The sequence below is a fragment of the Trichosurus vulpecula genome, chromosome 4 (genome assembly GCF_011100635.1).
Source record: "Trichosurus vulpecula isolate mTriVul1 chromosome 4, mTriVul1.pri, whole genome shotgun sequence".
NCBI classification, from domain to species: Eukaryota; Metazoa; Chordata; class Mammalia; order Diprotodontia; family Phalangeridae; genus Trichosurus; species Trichosurus vulpecula.
The window spans coordinates 410,167,556-410,188,503 of NC_050576.1; positions in this window are offsets into that span (position 1 = coordinate 410,167,556).

The window sequence follows — 20,948 nt, forward strand, 5'->3', positions numbered from 1 at the left end:
AAATCTTCTTAAAGATAGTTACTGAAAATGGCCTGAAATCTGTTTCACATTACATACAAAGAATGTTTTCTGTCAGACAAACAGGTTGGCTAGGAGATATTTGGCAGATCCATGAACAAGTTATGAAGCCAAACAACTTTATGAGCAATTATAAACAATGCCATGCAATGAGCAAAAACAGAGGAACTCTAAGAGACGTGAGTAAATCTGCTAGATGCCATCTGCAATTAAGGGGGAAAAAAACCACAACAAGCTGCTAATTATTTTTGTTCATAATGGCAAGGTAATCTCTGTCCAGATCCTAAATCTACCAGATGGGTGCCTAATAGGCATAAACTGGATACATGGATATTTGAAACACTGAGCCATCGGCCTTGTGGGCTTGTCTAACAGCTGTATCTATTTTCTAGCCCTTCGTCTCTCTTCCAATACTATGCCCAGATATATTTTTTATAGATGAGGAATACAGCACAATGTTCAGCTTTACAAGAAAGTGATTTTTTTTTATTCTGAGTACAATCTGACCTATTTCACCTTTATTTCTTCATTAATTTTTTCTGCAATGTGTATGTCTTAAAATTTCTAACAGAAATCTCCCCCCATGTTTTGAACAATATTTAAATGTACGCAAAATTTATTCTTATCTTTGGTAAGGGAAACCAAGAAGACTTGTGTTCAAGTCCCACCTCTAACAACTACTGCTGCGATACACTGAGACAGTGACAACTCAGTGCTCTAGGCAATTCTCTAACAATATCAATTGTGATTTGCATTAGTAGAGGGAGTTTACTCACCTCCGAGTTCACAGTATCAAAGAAATCATAAGTCCAATCATTATTCCCATCCCTTCCTATAAGAGAAACATACTCAGCCAATAACATCATTTGTACATATACAGGCAAGTGATGGGGAGCACAATAAATAAGCTTTCAAAAAGCTAAAGGCTAATAGTGAGTTAAAACTTTGGAGGAATTAAAAACATTTCAACATTATGTGTATACAGAAATATACATGCATATATTTATGCATATACTCACCCATGTGTCTATACACATAAACACACATGCTTGTTGTATATGTCTACATTTCTGAATGTATATACATATATGGATATACATACATATATACACATGATATGTCTTCATGGTAGACACAGAGAGTTGTTGAGAAGTAATGTAGCAGTTTTTGAGAAATCTTAATTCCACTGAGTTCTTTCAGTCTGCATTCAGAGTTGGTAAAAGACAAGAAAGCATACTGATTTGAATAGAAGAGAATCTTCTTGAATAAAGAATAACTGAAAGTCTGTCTACCTGGGAACTCTCAAAAATAGTATCACTTTTTGTTTCTTCTGCCCATGCTAGGATTTGTGCTAGAGAACAGAGGTGCCTTGTACAAATTCCTGTCCTACAGAGAGAATCATAAATGCAGATATATATGGTACCTGAAAAGTTGCTTGGTGCTCTTCTTCTCTGTCAGCTTTGCTCTTCATCACTTACAAAGCCAGATGGAGAGATGTTTGAAATTGCTATGTCACATGCTCTAAATCTTGTCTATTTGATTTATTAGATATGTGTTGGGCACCTACTATATGCACAATGTTTACATTCCCAATGCTTAACATAGTGCCTAGAACATAGTTGGTGCTTAATAAATGTTTACTGACTAATAAATATTCACTGACAATTCAGAAATAATACAAGGAATTGTTCCTGTTTTCAAAAAAAACTTAGTATTCAATTAAAACAACAAAGCAAAACAAACATACAAAACATAACTGATAAAATGAGTGACTCATAGAGCTTTGTTCTTGGAAGGAACCTTCAAGATCATTTAGTTCAATTCTCCTATTTCACAAATAAGAAACCTAAAGCCTAGAGAGTTAAAATGGCTTGCCTATATTCACACAGCCAGCTAGTGGCAGAGCTGGGGGACATCATCATGTGAGAATCTCTATTGGATTGAGTTAAAGAATCATTCGTATGTGTGAACTAGAAGTGAACAAGTCTAAGACACTTCTTTTGAATCAATCAAAGTATATACTAGTGGTGAACAAGTATTTAATACATTTTAGAGGAATAAAATACTTTGAGTTATTAGATGAAATCAGATGACCCTACACAGAAAATAAAAGACAATCTGAAGACAGACCAGACACATTGAGGACAGGAAGCTTTAAGATTCTACTAAAGTATTGATTCTTAGAGTGTAGTAGAGGTCTACTCTTCAGGGAAACTTCATGAGGACTCCACAAAAGGACTAATGTTCTTTTAGCAACCAGGAGCAGTTTCCCTTTTCCACATGCTCTCAGTACATTTAATCCATGCCCAACCCCCCACCCCATGCTAGGGTATGGACCAGACTTTGGCAAGGATTTTGTTCCAACTCTTCTACTATATAACATTAGGAGATTCTCCTTCCTCGAAGCTAATTAACTCTGGCTAGCTGATTGATAACCCATGAAAAACATCGGATGGAAGTTCTAATACAGTTTTGCTATAACATTTGTTTTGAAAGCATGAATTTGTTCCAGTGTGATTGATTCATTAGGGAACAATTTGAGCCTAATAATTTCTCAAGTTTGCTTACATAAGATTTCATTGGTGAGAAAAATTGAAAATGTAGAAAAGTGTGCCACTTCATGCCCACTTCTACAAGTAAACATCAGATCTTTTTTAAGGTAAAATATATTTATTTCTGTCTTCTGGTGTGGTAGAAGCTGTGGATAAAAGAGGGCTGGTTCTCTGTACTATACTCCATGTCCCACCCAACATCATAGCCTCTCTTTGTCCTCTCTGTCTTGTAGTTTAGACCAGTAGAGATGACTGTCAACTTTTTCAGACCAACCTATGGAAACCAGTGTGTAGACTGAGCAGCCCAAGGCTGGGAATGCCATCACAATTTATTGTACTATTTATTCATTTCTCAACCATTTATCATGTAAAATTTATTTACATACTTATTAGATTCCTATTTTTATGTCACTAATGAAGTCTCTGAGTATTGTGCCTTTAAGTCCACCCCCTCATAAACCTTTGTGTTTTATTAAACAGTTTTACATAGTATGGTGATTTTTAGAGACATGCATGTCACACAAACTCTCTATATTTGAAAACCCCCAACCCCTGAGGGTTAGTCTTAGAACTCTAATGTAAGAAATAGTATGCTGTCTTCTAGGGATTTGGAAGACAAGCCCAGAGGGGATGGGTCCAAGAATAATTTGCAAGAAAAATTTAAGGCAATATTTTAGTTTTGGATTTTTCTAGCTTTTCATGTGGACAAGTGGAATCTGTTACCTAGTTTTTAATGAGAAAATAATTTTTGGTGCCATTGAAAATTTTGGCTACCCTTCAATTCTACTTTATATTAGCCAAAAGACTACAATCTGCCTTGCAATTAGATAAAAGGTAAAAAAAAAAATGCAATGCTTTTATCACTTGGCTGAAATTTTCATTTAGGCAGCTGAGAAACCTTGTTTTTCACACGGAATCCTGTGCTATCTTTTTATTTATTTATTTCATTACTTTAATATTACTCTGCTTTTAAAAACAATCATTTTCCATGCTATTAAAATGATGAGTAGCTTTTTAAAAAGAGAGTTTACTTCTTAAAATTTAAATAAAAATAACTATCTATAACATGAATTTAAACATTACACTGAAAATTTCAAAAGATTACATTCCTTGCATGTAATTATAACTTATAATTAAGTTATGTCAATTGGTTGGTTTTGTTGTTACATTTTTAAAATTCTATTGCCTTTTTGATCATAAAAGCCTGTTCTTGAAAAAATTACTTTCTTGGGGACATAAAAAAGGTTCTGTGTGGCAAAGTAGGGTGAGTGGCTTTTTCAACATATCAAATTTCCACTTTAATCAACTTGCCCAGAAACATTCTATTATAACTACCCTGTCAGATTTTTACTGTTGGAATGAATTTTATATGAATTTGCCCTTTTCTTAACCCCAACAAAATTTCGTGTTCACAACAATCAATTTGATTAGCAAGAGAGATAAATATCTATATCCACATATACACATGTTTTCCTATATTTTTTTCATTTAATTTTTTTTTGTTAAGGATAGACGTATTTCCACATGTAACATTTCAATTTGTAAGATGAACAAGAAAATGAAAACTACAAAGCATGGTATGATACTGTGTTAACACTATAAGGAAACTCATTAGAAAGTTAAAGGTCAGTATCACCTTTCTCATCTAATTAGAATCGACTTAATGAGGGGCAGCTAGGTGGCGCAGTGAGTAGAGCACTGGCCCTGGAGTCAGGAGGACCTGAGTTCAAATGAGGCTTGACACATGTGTGACCTCGGGCAAGTCACTAAACCCCAATTGCCCTGCCCACCCCTCCCCCAGCCAAAAAAAGAAAAGAAATGATTAATGAACTCTCAATGAATCACAAATTAGGAGTAGGTTAAAATAAAAAAAAAAAAACCACAGGAAGCTTTTCACAAAAGAAAGAAAAAAAACCATCTAGGATAGACAGATAGATATGTAGGGACACAGACTAGAGGTTGTGTAAATATGCACTGCTCCCCAACCTCTAATAACATAAGAAAATAATGGAATAGTATAATCATTCAGTAACTCTTTCAGACCAAACAGCACACTATGGTTAAAGTTGGGGTGTCAGGAATCCTGAGTTTTATTTTCAGTGATACCCCTATCAATGTACTCTAGGGTGAATCATCTAGTCTTTCTGGGTCTTCTCCTTTCCTCTCCCCTCCCCTGCTATTCTCTCCTCTCCTCTCCTCTTCTTTCCTTTCCTTTCCTTCCTTTCCTCCATTCTTCCTCCCTTCCTTCCTTCTTTCCTTTCCTCCCTCCTTCTTTCCTTCTTTTCTCTTAGATTTTGCAACTTTCTTTTTTCTCCTTATTTCTTTTCTTTCTTCCAATGACCCAGGTCTCCAAGTCACTCCTGGTGACTACTATCTTCTTTGGAATACTATCAAATATAGCAATAACAAAAGATGAGCTAAAGTTCCATGGCACAAGTAAACTTTCTAATCAACATGTAGCTGTACTTGATGCTAACACAGAATCAGTCAATTGAAAAATTATAATCCTCTTACAATCCATCAGCTGACTTCGTAAAGTAACCATGGACATGCTAAAATATTCCATGGAAAATGTGAAGGCACACTCAATAATAATTTTTGTAATCTTTCCTCATATACTTTTATGCCTCTGAATGATTAATCAAGAGTCAGTGAGTGATAAGTTAATTTTAGTGATTTTTGTTTGATAAATAACAAAAATGGAGCTGCTATTCACATAATTTTCATTTTAGTGTGCTCCATCCCCATTCCACTAATTTTCATTCAACTCAATTCAGTTCGCCTCCATTCAGTTCAGTTTATCTCCACTAAATTCAGTTGACCTCCATTAGATTCAACTCCATTTAATTCAATAAATGTTTATCAGGTACCTTCTATGTTCAAGTGTGCTTTACACTGTGAACTAATTTCATAATACCAATTATGGCACCTTATGAGGAGGTAAATTATTTAAAAATGTTTTGGTAGAATCATACTGATTTGATAATGGCTTCTTTCTTTAAAATGTACATTTTTCTAATTAAGATAATTCAAAAAACTACTGGCCATGGTCAATTATTTTTTTTTTCCTAACAGATTTGGGCTTCTCAGAGAAATGGAATTTTAGTAATTTGGGAATAAAAATCATAGCTCTCTATGAAATTTAACATATAAATAAAAAGCAGAATGGCATGGTGTAGAGAGTAAAGGATTTGTTATCACGAAACCTTATTTTAATCCTGCATAATATACTAGTTGTGTGACCTTGACCATGTCACTTAATCTCTTAGAGTCTTAGTTTCATCAGTCATAAAATGAAAATAATACATCGTGTATGTTTTACTTCATGTGAGTTATTATGGGAAAGTCCTTCACAAACTCTAAGGGGCTAGATAAACGTGAAGTGATTATTATTATTACTATTATTATTACTGAAATGATCTTATTCTTCTTCTAAATGCTCAGTACATCAGAAAGTTAATTATAAAGCACCAAATAGTGGTTTTGCTGTTCTTCCCTTAAGTGCCTTTAATGATTCTGGCCTTTATTTGAATGGGGCAGGTAAAATGGGATCTTTTTGTCTTGGAGTGTTTCTCAGCACTAAGATAACGTAATGGTAATCTGACCAGGACTTTTTGTTGTCTTCTCCTTTGGAATGCTGAGGTAATTAAATACCTTTGATGAGTCTTGCCTTTCAAATGTAATGGCCTGCAAAAACTTTTCACTGTTCTTGTTTGAGTGCTTCTCAGCGCCTAGGTAAAGTTTGAGGTTGGTGTTTGATTTTTGGGGTTCACTCATTGAAAGAGTGTTGAGACTCTGCGTAAGCTGTTGTAACTGCCCAGCTGGTTTTGCTAACCCAGACCCATTGGTTCTTCTCTGGTAACTATGACTTGTGATTTGCTCTGTTTATATTGTCTCTGTTTGTAATTTGTATTTGCTCTGAAGTTCAGGGTGCTGGCTTTTCCCCCTGAAATAAGTGAATGATATATGTACGTTTGATTAAAGTGAGATTGTTAACCCCATAAATTGCTTTCCTTAGAAAAGCAGATCAAAGAACCTGTGCTAGCAGCCCTCTTGTTTTGTGTTGGTCTTTCACCCCGCAACAGATGCTAGCCAAATTGTTGTTACACACCAGTGTCAGCCAGATAATTGTTTGGTAATGGTGTGTAACATATCATAGAAAAACTATGGCATATAAGTTTTTTGATATTCATGTAAATGTTTAGAAGTAGAAACTAGACTTGTGATTTGATTGGTATTGGGAACTACCTCTAAGTAATGGGAGGTGGTGGTGGCACTTTGAACACAATTAGAGAGTTGCTTAGAGCACTAAAAGTTCAAGTGACCTGCCCAGAATCACATAGATAAGTGTGTGTCTGGGGGGAATTTGAACCCAGATCTTCCCGGTTTTGTGATCAGGTCTCTTTTCCCTACCATATGTTGCCTCTTTATGAATCTATATTGTATAGGAATAAAATATATTAATATTATATGATGCAATAGTATTGAGGCTTCATATAATTATAAAATGAATATCTCAAGTAGTTATCTATCTCATTGTAAGGAAGCCAGATGTTGATAGAAAAATATACAATAATATGACAAATGTCTATGAATATGTATATTTTATGAACAAAATTCATCAAATCAAATATCGGAAAAAGATATATTTTGATTTTATGCATTTTTACTAAAATGATGTTTTCATATTTGCTCCCTTATTTATTGGGATTAATACAAAATCAATAACTATATAGAGAGAGGCATTCATAATATTTTCATGCTATCTAAAATCCTGTAGAAATAACTACCTCACAGTTGTCATAGGAAAGCACTTTGCGTATTCGAAAAGTACAATATAAATTTGAATTATTGTTATTCAGTGAATAAATGATCATGGAAGTGTCCATAAAGATTTAGAGAACAGACTCAAATATTTGAATGGGACTTAAAAAAAAAAACAACCCAGCAATACCACATGCAGACAAAACCTACATAGCCAAAACACAGATAATTCAATCTAACACAACATAATAGAATGCATACTTATCAGTCTTTTCCGTGGCCTTTACAAATGGGTTTGGCTTGAAGAAAATGAATTTTTGGCAAAGGTTTCATACACATGAGATCTGGTTTATTTTGATAAAATTAAAATTTAAAAACCACTTCTCTCCAGAATTGTTTTCATACCCGTGAAGCTCCAAACCAAAAGAGAAGCTTTAAACATATGCATAAGGTTAAGATGCCATCTGTATACTACATGAGACATCATAAATAGCTTTTAAAAATTATGTTTGTACAGGCATTAATAATAGACACATGACAAAGCATTAAGGTAAACCATCAATGGGCACTTTTAAAGAACCAAAAGGCAGAAAATGCTCAAATAGTTCACAGCTGTTATGGTAGATGTAAGAAGATATAGTTATATTTGTTTAGCTATATTTACTTTAGGTTAAGGAGATGCTTTGGAAAATTACATCACAAAACTTGTGCATCTCATACAGACTATATAGATGGAAGCCTCGCTCAAACAAAAGATTGTAATAGTTAATGCTTAACTTGCATAATATGTTTTCAAAGCAACACAAATAGAAGTGCCTCATGAGTTTTACTAGTATGACCAATTCATAAATACCACCATTTATGAGAGAGTTCATTCCACGTTTTCCAAGAAGGACTCTAAATGTAGTTACACTTTCTTCCAAACAGAATCAGGTATATTTGTTAGCATGTTCCACAAATCTACCACAGTACTTAATTTTAGATCTAGCAGATCAAGTTTCAAAAGGAAAAGAGGTATTTAAAAGAACCTATGATCAGAACGCCCCTTTGAAATACAAACATAAGAGCCTCAACTTCTGTTCCTGTTTCAACAAGATTTATAGATATCTCTTTGCTCAAGTGAAGAGAGTACTGACCTTGCGGTCAAGAAAGTCTAGGTTCAAGTCCTACCACTAGACAAAACTAGCCAGTTTGACTGAGATAACCCTGAGACACTCACTTCACCTATAAGTGCCCCCAGGCAAGCTTTAAAATAAGTTCTAAAGCAAGTGCCCATATATATTAGTAGAAAAAATTTCTTAATGGAAGTTTTTCTGAAGATAAATCACAGGTTCGATAAACACCACCACCACCAAGAACAAATCAACACTCCACTAATGATAAACTGCTAGATCTTTGCTACTGAAGTCTCTTAGCTCCTGCAAAATGAGGAGGTGGGCTCACTGGCCTCTAAGAGGGCTTCCAGCTCTAAATACATGATTTTATGTTTCTATGATCCCATCAGTAGCTTCTAAATACTTGCTAAAAAGATATTTGATATTTTTGAGGAAATTTACAGAAAACTGACATGTTGGACAATAAAGGGAATAGGTCAAATCCTATTAGACAAAAATGCGATGAGGTATCTGGCATTCTTGGGGGCACACTTAACGATCATGTTCAGAGTTGGCCTTAGAAACAGGAAGAGTAAGCTTCCTATGTGTTCAGATTTCATTTTACCTCTAGGTAACAATAAGAATTTGTTTCAGATTTTCACACTGGTGACCTTGATGATGATGAGGGCCCAGTCTCTGGGAACCCCCTTGAATCTGGAATACAGTCTCTGGGAGCCCCCTTGAACTGTCCTTGAATCTTCCAACTGGATCTGGCCTTACCCTAAGGCCACAAGCCTCACATTACCATTAGGCCCAAATCTCTACCTAGCCTTGCCCTTTGTTGTCCAGCTACTCCCCCACCCTTGATATATTGGTATCCATGCCTTTGGCTACTTCCCACCCTTAATCCCATTACCTCACCTTGCCCTCTTTGGACTTCCCCTCAAGACCCTCCCTAAACCCCTCCTCAAGTCACCCCAGACCACCCCTCAACCCCTCCTACAATCTTTGTGTATATAATCTCCATCTTGCCTCCATGAAGGTGCTCAGATTCAATCTAATTCAGTAGGTTGAATCTGGCCCGCTTGTGGAAACAGGCGTCACAAAGGGGGGGATTTCTTAAGACAGCCCATTATGGTGAATCCCTAATAAACTTTGTCTTTTCCCTTGGCTGAGAAGGCTTGAGTCAAATTCTTTCGGCAAGACCCAGTGTGTCAATATTTTGGGGTGTCCAGCATCCCTCAACCTTAAACCTCTTCAGTGAGAGAGGTTTCAATTAACTGTTGGGACGGGAATTCAGATTATAAGGATTGAAAGGAGAACAGGATATGAGAAAATGGAGGTCACAAGATTTCTTTTCCTTGGAGATTAGCCAGGAGAATGAGAAAAAAAAAATTGGTGTAGCAACAATGTGGCTAGCAGCTGCTGCATGGGTGTGTAAGACCAATAACACCAGCATACAGGACTGCTAACACAAGTTCTTTGATCTGCTTTTCTAAGGAAAGCAACTTTAAGGGTTAATAATCTCAGTTTAATCAAACATACATATACCATTCACTTAGTTCAGGGGGAAAAGATCAGACCCCTGAATTTCAAGGTAAATACAAGCAGAAATTACAAACATCAATAGACAGACCCTTGTCTGATTCAAATCACAATTCATAGTTACCAGAGAAGCACCAACATGTTATCTGTCTGGGTTACAAAGCTGGGGGACAGTTACAGCTTGCACAGAGTCTCAACACTTCTTCCATGAGTGTGCCCCAAAAGTCAAACACCAAGCTCCCCTCAATTATATCCTGTTCAGAGCCCTGAGGGCTTTGACCTCACCCAGGGTGGGTGTGTGAAAGTTCCCCATCCCCAATATCACATCATATACAAGTCAATGACTCCCGATTGTCTTAATGCAGAGAAATAGCTGAGAAATATTCCAAGACAAAGACAGCAAAAAGGTTTCCCACCTATTCAAACAAAAGGGAGACTTGATAGTCTTAGCATCCCAAAAGGGAAGAACAGAGAAAAGTCTGATTGCCTTAACAATTGGATGATAGCTTAAGGACCTGCCAAGGACCAATAAAAATTTTGTAAGGGTGGGGAGATCTGGACATGTTTGTAGGCAATAGAGAAAAGAGATAAATCAAAAATAAGATAAAGAATAGAAGGGGGGAGGGAACAATTCCAAAGGCAAGCTCCTAGGGGAGAGGAGAGGGAATGGATGAGTTTAAGAATAAAACTAGCAGCTTGTGTCAGAAAAGAGGAATGTGGTTTCTGTTTTTATGGAAAATTTAAGAATGATCATGAGATCGAGGGTATGATCATCTATGTGGGGGGCTGAGGTGGAACAAAGGTGAAGTTGAAGTATATAAGAGATTGATAGCCTTAAAATCAGAATGTTTGGGGGACATCAATTTTTGTATTTAAACTGCCAAATATAAGGGGCAAGATTAGGATGGAGAGGAAGATTATAAACTGAGTTTTAGAGTCCCTGCGGAAGGAGGGAAAATAACCTTTTGGCTAGTAGTGATGAGGGCACAGTCTCTGGGAACCCCCTTGAACCTGGGGTACAGTCTCTGGGAGCCCCCTTGAACCCTCCTTGAGTCTTCCAACCAGATCTGACCTTCCCCTAAGGCCATGGGCCTTGCATTATCATTGGGCCCAAGTCTCTGCCTAGCCTAGCCCTCTACTGTCCAGCTGTTTCCCACACTTAATCCCGATCAAAATATCTATAACCTAGCTCTGTTATCCCAGCTCTGTTACCCCAGCCCTCTATTGTCTGTATGTCTCCATGTAGCCTTCAGCTATTTCCCACCTTGGAGTCTGACCTCATCTCAGTCCCATCAAGCTCCTCCTTAGACTCCTCCTCAAGTCCCTCTCTAAACTCCTCCTCTAGTCACCCCAGATCACCCCTCAATCCCTCCCACAATCTTTGTGTATACAATCTCCATCTTGCCTCCATGAAGGTGCTCAGATTTAATCTAGTTCAGTAGATTGAATCCGCCCCGCTTGTGAAAACAGGAGTCACAAAGGGTGGGATTTCTTAAGACAACCCATTAACTTTGTCTTTTCCCTTGTGAGTGAATTCTTTCCGCAGGACCTGGTGTGTCGGTACTTTGGGGTGTCGAGTGCCCCTCAACCCCAAACCTCTTCAGTAGATGACTACCACTAGGCTTAAGGGAAGGTGATGTGTGTATGCAGGCGCATATATGGGTATGTATAATATGTTTTTGAATTTGAGAAAGTCATTTAACTATTCTCAGACTCAGTTTCCTCATTTGTAAAATGGAGATGAACTAGATAATCCCTAAATTTCCTGACACCTCTAAATCCCATGATCTTATGACCCAAAGACAAATATTCTGATTCTAAGGGAAAATAAAAAGATAATACACATATACATACACATATACATACACATATATATACACATATGTACATCCTTAATCTCTTATACATATGAATATTTATTATATATATACGCCAACTGTACCCTCACCGCACCAAGACAATTATTTTATTTTTCTCTTTCATTACCTATTTCACTATCCACAGAAATAATTGTGAATCTTCTCTCCAGTTTCCCACATTCTCTTTCTGCCCCTCAGTCTCTTAGCTGAGGAACTAAACTGAGTCCACTCATGAATACTTTCTCCTTCCCTTCTCTTCATCTCAGAGCTCCTGGATAATCTCAAGCATTATTTCCTCTTTTTGTACAGTTTCTAGTAATGAGAAGTCTCTTCTCCTGGCCAAGGCCCACTCCCCAAGATGTGTCCCATTCCTTCCCATCTAATCCAGTAGATTGCAACTTCAATTAACCCCATTTTCTTTCTAATTTTCGACCTCTTGCTATCTGTTAGTTCCTTCTTTACTGTTTTGAAATATCCCTGCCTCACCTAACCTTAAAAAAAATCTTAGCTAGACATCAATGCTCCCTCAAAGTATCATGATATACCTCTCACCTTATTCTCAAATTCTAAAAAATATTGGTTACACTATTTATCTACACGTCCTCTCCTCTCACTCACACCTCAATCCTTAGCTTCTGACTTCCTTACTTAACTGAAACTGTTCTTTCCAAAGTTAATGATGATCTCTTACTTGCCCAATAAGATGGTTATTTCTCAGTTCTTATCTTACTTGACCTCATTGCTGCATTTGATACTGTTGACCATTTGCTCCTCATGAATGGATACGGTTTCCTCCTTGGCATTTCATGACATTATTCTCTTTTGGTTCCCCTGCTATCTGACTGAGTACTTATTTTCAGTCCTCTTTGGTGACTTATCATAACACGACCCCTAACTGTGGATGAACCTATCTTGAGCTCTGTTTATACTCTGTATTCTCTTTTGGTGATAACTTCTATGGATTTAATTCTCTGGATGCAGATCTTAAACCTCTGAATTTCATTTTACATAACCATGTATTTTTTGGACATTTTAAACTATGTATAGCAGGGACACCTCAAATCCAATCAGTCTAAAATAGTACTTAATATCTTTCTTCCTAAACCCAGACCTCTTCCAACTGTGTCTTTTTGTTGAACGTATCACTATTCCTAGTCTCTCAGGCTTAGAAACTTGAGTTCTCATACTTGTAATACATCCAAAATGTTGCCAAATCTTGCGATTTCTCTCTCGCCAACATCTTATATATCTGACTTGTCTGTACCCATTCAGACCTTCATCACTGCTTACCTGCATTATTGCTACAACCTCCTATCTGGTTTCCCTCCTTCAAGTCTTTCCCTATGTCCTTCTATCCTCCACACAGGTGGTTTTCCTTAAGCTCAGACCTGACCATGTCTTTTGCCCACTTAATAAATCACAGTGGTACCCCTCTTGCCTCTAGGATAAAACCTGGTCCCAACCCATTTTTCTAGTCTTGTCCATTTCTCCCTCTCCTGTACTCTGTGATTCAGCTAACCTGTCCTCCCTTCTGTTTCTCAGAGATGACATTCTATCTTCATTCTCTGTGCCTTGGAAACAGTTATTCCCCAATGATGGGACTATAGTCCTTCCTCACCTCTGCCTCCTAGATACACACCCCATTTCTCTTCCTTCAATCTACTGCTCAAATACTATCTTTTACATGAAGCTTTTCCTGATCCCCAAACTGCTAGTGTGCTCCATCCTTAATTACCTTGAATTTAAATATGTTGTATTTCTTCTCTTTATATTTCTTCTCCACATATTTATATATACCCTAGCTGTTTCCCTTTTAGAAAATAAACTCTTGGGGCAGCTAGGTGGTGCAATGAGTAGAGCTCCGGCCCTGGAGTCAGAAGGACCTGAGTTCAAATCTGGCTTCAGATACTTGACACACTTACTAGCTGTGTGACCTTGGGCTTAACCTAACTTAACTTTAACTTAACCCCAATTGCCTTGACTTCCCTTCTCCTAAAAAAAGAAAGAAAGGAAGAAAGAAAGAAAAAGAAAGAAAGAAAATAGCTCTTTGTGAGTAAGAACTGTTCCATTCTTGATTTCGTATCCTCAGTGCCTAACATAGTGCCTGGCACATATACACACTTAATACATGTTTGTAGATTGCTACAGACATATGAATACTTATATACACAGTATATATTCACTTCAAGCATGAGAGAATATACTTGAATTTAGTCAATTGTATTCATACAATTGGCTCACATGTTCTAACAGAAAAGGAAATTGACATTTACTTATTAATTCTAATTCTCCCATTGTTCTGATCTTTGCCCCACCACAGTTTTTGTCATACAGTCACAAGGTTACAGCAAAGTGACATGAAAATGGCATCAAAATAATAAAGCCAATAATTCTAAGTAAATGGTTTGGGAAACCTGGCTGAATACCTTTCAAATTCATTCATGAATAAAGAACCTTGCTTTATTGGACTAAATATATTGTCAAAATCTAGATATTTATTCACATTGACACAAAGAATTATTTTCTAAGTTCAGTAATTTTGATGCCTGTCCTGATTTGTAAATCACTATACAGTTACCTGAGCAGGTGCAAGATATTATGTACACTGTAAAATGAACAGTAAATGATTTCCTGTATAGTTGTACATGATGAGACAATATAAAAGTTATTCTGATAACTATAATTGCAAAACAAATCACTTCCTCAGTGACCTAAGGCAATTTACATTCACTCTGAAGTAAGATAGTGAACCATAGTAAGATAGTGAAGATAGCATTCAGATCAACTTCAAGATAGATGCCTATATTTCATTCAAAATTATTTATTTTTCATTCTTGGATGCCTTTTTTTTGTTTGTTTAATTACAGAGCACAGAGTTTTTAAGGACTCTGTGTTTAAGCTCAGAGGCTCACGGTATAGAGGATACAGAGCTGGCATCAGAGTTAAAATTACTAAGATTCAAGTCTAGATTCAAACCATGAGTCCTGTAACCAAAAGCTATTTACTGAACTTCTTAATACTCTAGGTTACTCTCCAAGTTGTTGATCTGATTTAATAGAGGGAATTTCCTTATCAAGATGAGGACTTTCCTATGAAAAGTCTCCAGTGAAATCATAGAACTATACTAACACTAATACAAATCACAGGCACAAAATGGAACTTACATACCTAAATATATCGTGCATAATTACATATAATATAGCATATCATATATACATGTTATTATAAAATAGATAATATATTAATGTATCATAATATGTTAGTCTAGTTTTTTTCTTTAAATTTGCACACCAAAACTCACTTCATCACATGAACACACACGTGCGCACGCACACACACACACACACACACTACATCACTACATATACAAACACTATTCAAAGGTACACTGATTACCTGTTCTGTTCTAGGTTTTATTGGTATAGGTTGTCATATATCCCCATTTACTAACAGAATTTAAGTAGTTATTTTTGTTAATAAAACTATATAGGAAGAAAGAAGGGAAAGGAAAGAGGGAGGAAAGGAGATAAGAAGTAAGGGAAGGAAAAAGAAAGGAAGGAAATGAGACAAGGAAGGAAGGGAAATGGTGAGGGAGGGAGGGAGGAAGCCAGGAAGAGAGGAAATGAGTATTCACTAAAAGCTTACCATATGTCACGCACTATACTAAGCACTTTACAAATGTTATCTCATTTAATCCTCTTAATAGCCTGGGAACTTAGGTGCTATTCCTCCTTTAAAGCTGAGGAAATGGAAGCAGGCAGAGGTTAAATGACTTGCTCAGGACATATAGCTAAAAGTGTGTATAGTCATATTTGAACTGTGATCTTTCTGACTTCATTTCCAGGGTTCTATGTGCCACCTGCCTATAAACGATACTGAATAACAAAAAGAAGAAAAGCTTCAGAGATGAAAAGGGAGTCCTGCCCATGGTTTTGTTTGATTGTTTTTGGTTTTGTACCTTGGTTAAATAATCTTGGCCCCTAAAAGCACTGATCTATGCCAACTTGAACACAGGCTGTAGTTTTATACCATAAGATTATGCCCTTCTTTTCCTCTTCAATATTTTTGAAACTGACTTAAATGTAGCTATAGAAAGTTTGTTATAAATGACCTCAAGTCAAGCAAGGGTAGCCAATATTTGGGTTGACAGACTCAAGATTCAGAATAATTCTGACTTTATGCCATATCCTTTACTCTGGGGTAAGCTTCTTAAAGGTAGAAATCATGTATTTTTCATTTTTGTGTCTCCCAAAGTTTTTAATCACAATTCTGAAAAGTATATGGCCAATAAATATTTGTTGAATTATATCAGAGTATTGTTTGTACTGTTATTCAAAGAATTATTTTTAGAAACCAAGTTATGTAATTTGATGAGAAGAAAGATGACACAGAATTTTTTTAATTACATTTTAAAAAAAGCACACATCTGTATTTCTCTTTATAGCCCAGAATTTTAAAAGAAAGTCATCTTCATTATTCAACAACTTCGTGATTCAAATGCTTTCTATAGTCGATTGAACACACACACACATACACACACACACACACACACACACCCCTCTATTATAGTTTTATTTTATATTCATTACTACTTCCAACCCACTACTGTTACCCTGCAGGTTGCTCTGCCCTTCTCAGTGTTTCCTGCTAGCTCTGTTCTGGTGTCAGAAAATTTATTCCATAGATGTTAGCATGTCATTAACAAAACATTTAACATGTTTTAATACTGACCCCATGATAGTCTTCTTTGCTGTTCTTTATTTAGAGGTCTTACATTTATTGATTGTAATTACTTGACTTTATCTAATCAGGTTCTCATCCAGTCTGCTTTTAAGTACCTCATTCGATTCATTTGTAAGTATCAGTAGAGGGTGCCTAAAACCCATACATGCCATATCCCTTCATTCCTTTTATCTCCTAAGATAAAAGATGAATAAAAGAAAGCTATTAGAGTATTTGATATGATCAAATATTAAGAAATTCCCCTTTTGCCAGTCACTTTATTAGACCCTTTTCTCTGCGATGTTCACATTGGGATTCTTTCTTTTCATGTGCAGCTAAAGTCTTCAGGAAGCAAAAATAAATAAATAAATAAACTACAGTTATTGGGACACTGAAAAAAAAGACCAAAGGAGAAATAAAATCTGCTATTGCAGTTTCAAATAGTATTTGCATTCCTGATGACCTTCTGCATGAAAATGGGCTTCAAGTTACTAAATTACTATTAATTTCGCACTGCAAGTTATCTCCCATACATTTCAGACTGTCTGGACATGCTCTCTCTTTAGACTTTTCTTATTATTATTCTGATTGTTTAATGCATTGAAAATGGGAACTCTGGAACTATAGCCTTCTTTTTCCCCTTGAAACCTCTAAATAATTAATTAGATAGTAGAGCTCTCACTACGGTGAATTTCCTCTTTATGTTGGTCAGCTTGGCACACATTTTTCCTGAGGCAAAGCCACAGGCTAAAACAGTTTCATATTAGCTAAACATCTCAGACTATATAATATATTAGCTCTAAGGTCATAACATTAAATAGCTCAAGCCCAGTGAAAGAGGGCAAAATTACTGCAGTCAGGTAAATATGAGGGATAGATGAGAGTTCCAAGCTAGCTGTCAGGATCTACAAATCCAGATCACCTGTGATTTAATGAGGCCGTACATTTATTTTAATAGTGCTACAAAGGTTTTCTGAGGTGCACTGTCTCTAACTCCAACACAACATAAATGCTTTTAAGGGAACAGAAGGAAATATTGGTTTAAAATAAACATATGTCTTCATAATTTTAGCCAAATAATATAGGTTAATTACATATATATTTGCAAATCATATGAAAGAGAACCTTACAAAAGGGCACAAGATAAATCTTCTCTTACAAGCTGTACATGTGTCCTTATAGGATAGGCAAAGAATAATGACCTCTCATTGTGGGTGTTCCCACAAGACACACACTCTCACTGTGGGACAGACGGCCTCCCCATCACAATAGCAGAAAATTATCAGTCATGCTGCAGACCTGCTTTTGAAACCCAGCATGATACTTGACAGAAAGCAAGTAGCAATGTCTTCCAAGCAGGCTGGAGATCAACAGGAGAGTAGAGTTAGGAAGTTGGTTTCTTTTCCTCAACCCTACCTGGTATATGGTTTAACAAAGGCTTCATTTTTTCAGCAGTGTCTTAATCTTCACAAACAGAATTATATACTTCTCAGTAATTGTAAACATACCAGGCACTGTATGGCTTACTGCAGAACAAAGATAAGCTGTTTGGTTTATCTTTAAAAGGATGCATAAAGCTAGTGCAAGAAAAGACCTATGACAGAAGTGTTACTCTTTAATATTTGTTAAAGCAGAAAATAAATGAAATGGAAATTAACCAAGTAACTTGGGAATAGAGAGATAGCTATAGATAGATGGATAGATCTCTATTTAGCTATCTAATCTATTTTTCTCCTTGAAGAAAGCTATACCAACATGACTGTATAGAATTTTTATCCACTCTACTTTATGCCCAATACTTTTCATGCTATTATTCACATACCTTCTAATATGCTCTCTATATAAATCATTATAGTAAGTATCCAATTCAGTAAGCATTTGTTAAGCGTATTGAGCAACGCTTATTGAAGCAAATGCTTCAGAATTTTTTAAAAAGTTATCCATACAAGGATCAAAAAGCCCTGACCCTACCACTGAAAGTGGCCCAGGACCACTAGTCTTCTTTCCTTACTTCTGCCTCTCTGTAAGTGCTTGCTTGCCTGTCTTGGTCCAATGTGTTTAAAACACCTAGCTCTGATACTAATAATAGCACTTACATAGCACTTTAAGGTTTTCAAAGAACTTAAAAAGATAGCTACAGCCCTTCACGCTGGGATCATCTTGGGTACCTTGAAGTTACAGGAAAGTATGTGTTATCTTTGTTTCTATTTTTTTAAAGCCATGCCCATGCTCCCTTTTATTAACACAACTATTATGTTTCAGGAAGCACTCCTTTAAAACCATTGCCCTCTTAGTTCAAGTTTTGTGTTGGGATGAAATTATCAATTGTGAATTACCAAAGATTCAATAAAAGGGATTTACTTAGCTCACACACAGCAAAGATATGCAAAAAGGGTATTCCTGCAGCAAGGATATAACATATGGCCCTTAGCCTCTTTGGCACGACCCCCCCCTCCCATCCTGCTGGACTATGTCTGGCCAATGAATCATCAGGGTATAAGGATTTGTGTGGTCTTGAGGGTCCACCAAATCTGAGAGGGAGAGAGCTCACATGGGCTTGGGCTTCTGATTGCCTCCAAGCCAGGAAGCTGGGTCATAGAACCTGCGGTCAATTAGGTATCATAAGGAGAAGTTTCACTAGAAAAGCCGCGGAAGAAGCTGGGGTCAAAGGAAATTGTTTGCAGGTTCTGTGTGTGGGGAAAGATGTGGCAGGATAAGGGGAGCTGAGTCAGCAAACTGTTATCCTAGAAGATATATCCTTTCATACTCAAGATATACTACATGATTTTAATCACATTCATACAATTATATTATGTAGTCTTAAAAGTGTAGAATTTTATAGTTGAGACAGACCAAAAAGACTACTTAGTCCAATCCTCATATTTCACAGATGAAGAAATTGTGGGCCAGAGAAATCAAGTGCTTTTTGTGAGATCACACTGCTAGTTATGTCCTACATACCAAGGATTAACACTGAACTCTCCTGTCAGTCCAACGTTCTTTGCTTTTTATCAGTCTGTTTCCCTTACCTAAAAATAAAACTGGTCTTGATGAAATCTGAAATGTTACAAGCAGCTTTTCAATATGTAATTATAGCTTATCCCTCTGATTTAATTATTTGGATAATTCACTTCATTTTTTTGGTTAATTACTGCCATCCATTTCACTGTATAATTCAAACAATCATAAATAGCAGCTTAAATTATACGAAACCACTATGCCAGAATTTTGAAGTGCTTAACTTTGAACAAATATTTGCAAAAGAATAACCAGTTGCTTGATACTATATTAAAGCAATGCTTTTGAGACCTTGGAAAACCAGGATTCCCAAATGGATTTCTGCTATTTTTAGTCCAATCCATTTAAAAAAAAATCACTTATATTGTTCTTGCTAAAACAGCATTTATGAAAATCTCCAATAGTAAGCATTTGTCTGGTTGTCACACACTTATCCATTTAAAATGTCTTTGTACTTTAATTAAAAAAGAAAAAAAAGTTCTCTGATTCTCCTTTAAAACACATTCTCTCTCTCTCGCACACTCTCTTTCTCTCTCTCTCTCTCTCTCACACACACACACACACAGACACACACACACACACACACAGAAACACACACACACACACACACACACACCTTCACACCTAAACAGGAAAGAAAAAAATTCATAGACAACGTTGACCATAAATCAATGTAGTTGATACATTTTCGTTGACAGATTTATCTTGGTATCATTTTCTCTTTGGTTAAACTCATTTTCTATTTTGCCTGATTTGTCTGGAAATCGTCTCTTCTCATTTGTCTCTCCTTAAATAATTAGGATTCTATTTACCTTCCATGGTTTCATTGTCCCTTCTTTTCCATCTGTTTTAATGATCTGTATTTCACAGGTAAAGAATGAAAATATTGGCAAGAAGAGAACTTAACCAAAGCAGTCATCCTCCATTAGCATCCCATTTGCCTGTGGGTCAGCACTAGCTTTCATCAGCCACCCCATGTATACCTCTAGTTTCTAAACTCTGGTAGTTCCTTTATCCATTGTAATCTTCTGCATGCATGTGTTAGTTTCAAGATAATTCTGTCAGGTATGTTTTATACTCCTTTTAATTTTAATCAAATACTATATATAGTATATTCCTTCGGGGTATGGTGTCCATAGCTGACTCGATTTATTTATTTTAACCAAGGGACAAGCATGCAGCATCTGTTGTGAAGTGGGAGAAGGGGAAGTGGGTGTGATTAGCTGATTTAAATTGTTTATTTGGATTCCTGTTTAAATAGAATCCAGATGAAGCTATCAAAGAAACAACTCCAAATGTAAAAATTCCAAATCTTTGTAACTCAGCAGGTGATTAATTGCCTAAAAAGAGTGAAAAAGGTGTCAAGATTGACAAAC